Below are 8,097 nucleotides of genomic sequence, written 5' to 3' on the forward strand. Positions count from 1 at the left end.
TCCCATCTGTGCTAGCTGTTAGGCAAAATCTGAACAATGCTCAATTTATCATCTCATGAAAGGACAGAGTGGAAGAAAGGAATAGTAACATCACAGGGAGGTATAAACATGCTGCCCGTGGCATGTGGTTACCCCAGCAGCTGAAACACCAAGTCATCCCTTGTGTTACTAACTCCCTGGGAAGAGGGAGGACATGCAAGTGGGTTCTTGTACAGAAACAAGGAGGCAACTGAGTTTTGAGGCCCCTGATGCAGTTTGCACATACAGACATCACTCAGCGAGGGTCTGCAGTTCCAGCAGTGGGTTCCCATGGGAGAACCCTGGAGTACCTCCAACTACCTTCGGAGGGCCCCCAGGGAAGTTTTAAATGGGTGGATCTTTTAGCAAGTAAAATTCTGGTTTTGTGTCATCTCTGTGAGCCTGGATTGGGTTAGGACCCTTGGATTGGGTCCCAATTCCCATATGAGAGTAATCTGGTTTTTGCTAATGTGCCTGCAGGCAGGGATGCTCACAGCAGACAGGGCAGGTAAGAGGGGATGCAGTTGCCACTCAGCATGTTGCCTTTGCTGTAGCCTGCATCTGGCTTTCACTGAGGTCTTGAACAAGTCCTTGTTCATTTGTTGAATGGCAAGTATTACTTTTTTTTCATTATGTTTACAGAGGAAATAAAGATTACACAGTGTGACCTCTGCCTGTTGGTCCCCCAAGTAGCTCACGGCCTATTTTAAATAAACTTTACATGTGGGGAGACTTGTTAAAGGTATTACAAGTTCATAAACAATCTAAAAATCTATGCCTGGGTAGGGGAGGAATAAGGTAAGTCATTTCCCACCCTGTTTCAGCCAGCCAGCTCTGGCTGCAATACCTGGTGGAAATTCAGGCTTGCTTAATCCTGCTGCTCTCAGGACACTCACTGACTTTGACTTTTGCAGGTGCAATTTTAGGAGTGACTTTAGGGTTGCAGAAGCAGAATCCATGGGGTTTTTCATTTTGCTAGAAAAGCCGATGCTTGAAATTTCAACAGGGAGTCTTTGCAGGCAGGAGTTTCATCCTCACTGGATGGAGACCATGGATTTGATGACTTCCTTGGTAACAATGAGCAGGGAATAGTGTTAGGGTCAGGAAACACAACCAGTCCTCATCACTGGGTCGATCTGGAAGGGAATGGAAGGACTAGCAAAAGTGAATGGATGATCTCTAATGTTCTTGCTGCTGTGATTATCCAACTTGTGCTGCTGCTCCTCCAAGGCCCTTCCAAAAGGGCAGCCCTGTGGACAGTCACACACTCCTTGGAGTGCCTTGCTTGCCATTGTCTCTGTTTTTCTTCCAGCACACAAAGCTTGGTGGACATAAATCAAAAGGGAAAATGTTGTGTAGGAAATGGGCTACTTCAGTGCAGATATTGGGAGAATCTCACAATATCCTTCAAAGCAGCCAGAAGATTCCAGGTTTGGCTACAAGACTGTAGTCCATAAAAATTGCTGGGATAGTTCTTGTGCTTTCCCCCCAGGAGAGAGGAAACCTTTTTCTCTGTCTCATTTACTGCCAGATTTCTCCTGTGTGAATGCATTTTTTTTCCTTCACACCCTCAGACAGACTTTCCATTGATTGCTGCCCAACTCTGTGGCCTTTATATCCTGGAGCTCAGTGCTGAAATATCCTCCTTCCAGATGAAAAGGAGGGGTGAGGAGCTAAAAAATAGTTTAACTTCCTTATCAATTACAGTGCTTCTTGGGCTATGTGGTTAGAGAAGTGCAGAGCTTAGGAAAAATCCAGGCTGAGGACCTGGCCTCAGCATCAAGGATTTCCTTTCTGAGATGAGCTAACAATTGCTGTGCTCTCCAAAGTAAGGATCTCCCACTGTTTTATGTGATTGTATTGGGTTTTTTCATGTCACACACCTCATTCAAGGGGCATCTGCACACAGTTTTCTCACGGAAAGTACAATCATTTTCTGGAACGTGTTGCTGCGGACTATTGCTGAATCCAGGCACTTAGCAAAATTCAAAGGGAGGTCGGATATTTGTATGGGTCACAACACTAGTCCGGGCCCATAAGGGATTCTGCTAACAAGTTTTGGAGCAGATCTGAATAGTGCTTTCAGGCCTTAGCTGTTCTCTTGTGCTTAGAGCTTAGTAGGAGACCCTCACGTTTGAGAGATTCCCAAGCATTTGCCTCCTTGATGTCCTCTTGTACCTTTCTGTCGCTGTGTGATGGAGAAAGCATGGCCCTGATCCACATTTCCTTTGCTGTGGCTATCCACTTGCAGGGTGTGGACACTAACTGAAGGATCACAAGAAAGATGCTCCTGGAAAAGGTCCTGTTTGTCCCAACTCTCAGATTGAAGCAGAAGCCAGCACAGGCTGGATGCTGGGATTACATGAGGTATCTTTTCGTTTCTTTTGGGGGGCAATTCTTGTTCTCTTCTCCCTAATCTGTGTTACAGGGCTAAGAGAGAGGGAGTGTGAGGGTCCAAACCTGTCATGAACAAGAGCAGAATAAGGAACCTGCACAGGGGTTGGGTTTCTCTGCTCCCCAGAGCAGGTGAGTGACAACTACCTCTGATGGCCACCATGTAATTTTGGCCCCCTGTCATTAGCTGTGCTCCTCACAGTCTCTGGTACAAATAAAGCCACTGAAGGGGACAGGAGGAGTCTGCAGACAACACAGGCAGTGGATGAGAGTACAACTCCCAGCTGCCATCCTCTGCCAGGGTCCTGGGGTGGTTGCTTTGCCCCGGGGAGAGGGGAGGTATTGTTTGGTACCCAAACAAGCAGACATGGAATTGAACACTACTGAGTCCATAGTTCTTCTCCAGCAGAACCCTGTGTTGCATATGAATCAGTCTGTCCATCCATCCATCCATGACAGAATTAGGGGTGGCTGCAAAGGGAGTATTTAAAAGACTGGTACATCAGGCCAGTTTTGAACTGCAGAACTAAACTTTGCTAAATTCACCACAGGCTTCTTGCTGATGGTCAGTTCTTCCACAGTGTCAATCCAGCAATCCCATATACATTAGCTGTAAAAACACACAGCCAGCAAGTGCTGACAGTGAGTGCTGGGGGCTGCAGGCTCGGTGGCTCCCACTCACCCAGGTCAAGGTGACCAGGCTTGAGAGAGCAAGTCAGAACCAACCTGCTTGTTTTCTTTTTTCTCCATTTTCCCTCATTTATTCTTGATGGTTTTTTGCTAATTCCCAGTCCCCAAAAGGGGAAGGGTGATGATGGTCGTGTGTTCCTCTGTTCCTGATATTGCTTGCCTAATTTTCATTGTCTTGCCAGCCATCTTCCTTGTGTGTTGGGGGATGCTCTGCCTTTTTGTAGTCCCTTATGTGTACCTTGGCCTCCCTCTGGCAACTTTTGTTATCAGGATGCCTCCTAAGTGCACCTACACCATCTCTGTGTGCCCTTTTGCTGATCACAGAGCTGACACACGTATGTGAAGCTGTGTCTGGCTGTGCCATCAGTGCTAGGAAGCACTCACATGCTCTTGCTCATTATGCTGTTTAAGTAAGCTTATACTATGGTTCAAGGGAAGTTATTATTAATTTTACGTTGTTCAGAGTGTTTATAGTTTATTGGTGTCACAGGTATCTGCATCACCTGAGTGGGCTCTTGTGTGTGGGTGCATCAGTATCGCAGCGTCTCCCGCCGGTTTGGGTTTCATCATCTCTGTGCAGTGCAGGAGGGAGCCAAAGCCGGCCTGAAAGCTGGAACAGCTCCTCTTTCCATCCTCAGCACCGTAGCCTGACACTCACGCCACTCGTGTCCCGGGTCTGTGTGACCACGCCGCACACGCGGGGTCCCGGGGCCGCCGCGCTCCCCGGCAGGGGGCAGTGGCAGACAGACAGACGGACGGACGGAGGGAGCGATGAACGGGTGCACAACCTACGCCAGGCGCTGTTCTGCTCTTCTCCGGGGCCCTTTAGTCGTGATCCCGGGCCAGTTAAGCTGCAGCGTAAGCCCAGAACTATTTAGCTGGAGGAGACCAGGCTGTGCAGGAGCTGGCAGGATCAGGGCTCCATGTCTCCATGTCCCGGTTCCCCTGCTGATGGAGATATAAAATAAAACCTGCACTCGGTGTGGGTCTTTGCTAGGATAGGGGGACGTGTTAAAGAGGTCCCTGCACAATGCTAATCCTTGCATAATTCTTAGGGAGGATTTCTCTTTTGGGCATAATTTATTTTGAATGAGCGTTTCAGTGTGGGTCGGAGGAGAACACAGCTGGAATCCCTTTTCTGGCCATAGATTTTTGCCTGACCAATCATGCTGAGAGCATATTGAAGGCTGAGACCTTGGGAGGTGATGCCAGGAGAAAACTGCCACCCTAAAGTATGCTTAAACATAATAATAGCTTTTCTTTTTTGGCTATTCACCTTATCCTCCCTTTTGATTTCATGGTCACAGACCCTGTGGCTCAGTGTTGCGCTCAGACACTGATACACAGAAACAAAACCTGTGTGTTTTATGCACCAACCCACTGATCAATGAAATTTGAAGCAGGAGAGTTCAAATGAAACTTTCAATATTAAGGTATTAAAAATCCAGGAGCATCTTTCTACAAATTGACTGTCTCCCAGTTTGGCCTGAATAGCACATCATCCTCCTTATACTGTGCCTGCTCTTGTGAGGTCTTGAAAGACATGCAGCTCCAGGCCTGGTTAGCATTTAGATGAGAGACCTCCAAGAGCTTTGGCTGGTTGAGAAACAAGTATTGGAGCTTTAGTAAGTGGCATTTTCCTGTCCTGAGTCAGTGTTGAACATGCGCCCGTTCCAGCAGCAGAAGATCTCATTCTTCAGCGCTGTCATTCTGGCACCCAAGAGCTCTCCAAAGTTAAAGCCCATCTTGTCAACACCAGATACACTGAGATACTCTGGGTGTTTGCTAGAGAGGAGAGACACATGTGCAGGACATGGTCCTGGCACCCATCACAGTGTTCAGCAATGGATGGGACCCTGGAATTCAAGTACTGAGCACAAATGATAATATTTTTAATACAGCAAGGGTTAGGTTAGGTGATACTGGAAGAAGGAGTTATTGAAGGAGGGATTCAGAACTTCCCATTTCTCTCTTTTACTTGGTAGCATCAAGCTGACAGTAGCTGTTCCTGACCCTTTCCTTCTTTGCTAATAGCAGCCTCACTCCTCTCACAGCACCCATTGCTCTTGCATACATATCACTGGCTGTCTTCTGAAAGCAGAACATCTGTCCAATCTGTGTTTCCTCCAGATTCCTCCGGGTGGGAATCATTACTGCTGATTGACACCTGATGATTCAGAGCAGAAGATGGAGAAGATGAGGGTGTTCTCCTCCAAAAAGACCAGGACAGACTGCACCTGGAGTTTCTTTGCTGGAATAAGCTGGATGTCTGGAGGGGGCCAAGCTCCATAAGCGAAGGAATTCATCTCGGTGAGGCAAAAGGAAGAATTTTATTCACCAGAAGTTTACTGCCCTAAATGTTTCCAGTGACAGCCTGAAGGTCAGCAGAAGCTGCAGACAAATTCAGAACTGATTGCACAGTAGAATATGGAGCAGGGGAAGGCTTCTATGTTAGAGCAAAGCAGCTGTATAACGTGGATCTTTTTTGTCTTCCTGTGGTCCTGTGCCATCGTAATGGACTACAGCTCCAAGAAGTCTGTGTGATGGCTCTGGGCAGGGTGACATACAAGCAGAAGACTACCCACACAAGGCAGGCATGAAGCTGGGAACCTTTCACTGCAATAAGTAGAAAAAAGGAGAGGGTGATTCTTGCGTTTCCTACAGGGCTGGGGTCAGCCTGGCCTCTGTGGCCTGATCCTAACTGCTCTGTGACTCCAAAATGGTGCACTGACAGAAATTACTCATCAGCATGTTCAGCAGAGGCTACCCACTGGTGGGGACTTAACCAGTGACTGCCAGTGCTTCTGCAGGGTACCCTCACAGACCATCTCCACAGGCTGCTTTCTGGGTTTTCCATCTCAAGGAGAAATAAGAAGCCAAATAACAGATTTTCCCTGATTTCATCCTCAGACTGATGTGGGTGGAGAGTCTGTATTGATTACTAAGGACACAGCTGACGTTTTGTGGGGTTCCTAGAAACTCGACGTGGGCGCCTTGAGCCGAGGCTGTTTTGTTTTAAAAGCAAACGTGAGCTGTTGGACCTGGCGCCGTGGGATGCTGACACCACCTGGCAGAAGGGTTGTGCTCAGATCAGGATGACTGTATGTGTTTAATTTTGAACTGGAGGAGGAGAACTATGGTGAGTCCTGGGTCAGTGACAATGAGGTCTGGACTCCAGATGTGCAAAGCCTGGCAGCGCGAGACGGGAAAGCTGTTTTGAGAAGAACATTTTGGAAGTCTGGGGGAGTGCACAGTGGGATACTAGATCTCAAATTAAATCTTCAGCCAAAAAGGGAGGAATCTAGCAGAAGTTTTATCAGGCTGGGCTACTGCAGGAATTGCTTCAGCTGCTGGCCAGAAGTGTTGCTGAGAAATTGAATCCTGCGGCAGCCTTATCTGATGGGTCAAGGGAACTGCTTCCAGATTTTGCAAAGTGGTTGCTCTCAGTGTGAGGCAGGGGGGCAGTGAGGTGGCTCAGGATTGCTGTTGTGAGCCTTTGAAGGTATCTAGTGTGGAGCAGTGGTTTTGACTGAAGGTTGTGCATGTCTGGAAGCAACATTGCAGAGACAGCAGAGACACATCATTGCTTAAAAGCCGCAGAATTTCTGCTGGTTTTGAAAGTTTAACTGTCCTGATTGACTTAACTCCCCCATGGATGGGGCTAGTGAAGCACTGGAACAGGTTGCCCTTAGATGTTGTGGATGCCCCATCCCTGGAATTGTTCAAGGCCAGGCTGACATGAGTTGTCATGGCTGCTGTGCCATGGATGAGAGATCCATTTCCAGAGCAAAACCCAAGCACTTGCCAGCACCACGACTGTTTTGTGTGCAGTGTGAGAAATGAGCAATGCCAAAATAAGCAATGCCAAAACGTGTCTTGGGTCTTTTGCAAGAACTGTGGTGGTGGATAGGCAAACTGGGCATTTCTAGAGTGCTTCTCTCTCTGCTCATGCTGCTCTTTAGCTTGATTTGCCTTGCATGGTAAGAATCACAGTCATTTTTAAATTGGATATTTAAACATTTGATTGTAAGGAAAAGCATTAAAACAGGAGTAAAAAAACCAGTGCTACAGAGAAAGGCAGCGCCCACTAATAGGCAGGTAGGAACCTTGCTGAGGGAAGCCGTGGTCCCTACGAATGTCAAGTATTTCCAGGAGTAAACAGCAGCTGTACAAATTTTAGGGATGTGAATTTTGAACTAAGCACTGAAAGTTCCTGCTAGGTGTCTCTCAGGCACCCAGTGTCTTTGGTGGATGGAGACCAGGGGAGATGTTCCCTTGAAAAGCTCGAGGGAGAGAGGAGCTTGTATGCAGGGCATGGTGAGGAAGAGGAGGACAGATAAAATACTTTTTGAGCACCATGTCTTCTGTGCCTTCAGAGGGGCAAAAAGGCAGGTGGGAAAACAAAGCCAGATATGTATTATTGAGGTGAAGTGTGTGACTTCAGAGCTGTGTTCCTCAAAGGCAGGTCAGAGCCAGTCTCTTGGTTTGTAAGCTGACCTCCATCAGGGACTTGCTCATCTATGTTTTCTATCAAGGATATAAAGCTAATAGGAGTGCCACAGAAGGGCTTAGAGGGAAAGCCATATAAGGAGCAGCTGAGGTCCCTTGTTTTGTTCAGACAGGAAAAGAGGAGACTGAGGGGAGACCTCTTTGCAGTCTACAACTTCCTCCTGAGTGGACAAGGAGGGGCAGGTACTGCTCTCTTCTCTATTCACTTTGATGATAAACTGAAGGTTTCAGCTTAGGTTCACCCACTAACTCAGGTCCTTAACTTTTAAGTAGCATCTGGTCTGAGTTCCCTCTGAAGTCAATAGGGATGAGTTGCCCTGGACCTAAGGTTTGAATTGTCTTCACAGGCTGTAAAGATAACACAGAGCAGTGAGACATCTTACTACGAATACAAAGTGGGATAGAATGAATCCAGTCCTTAGTACTCTTGGCTGATATCCAAAATACTTTGACTCTTGTAATGCCCACTATCCATCAGCTTTTACC

This window comes from Lepidothrix coronata, unplaced genomic scaffold (genome assembly GCF_001604755.1).
Source record: "Lepidothrix coronata isolate B3197 unplaced genomic scaffold, Lepidothrix_coronata-1.0 Scaffold85, whole genome shotgun sequence".
In the NCBI taxonomy this organism is placed as follows: domain Eukaryota; kingdom Metazoa; phylum Chordata; class Aves; order Passeriformes; family Pipridae; genus Lepidothrix; species Lepidothrix coronata.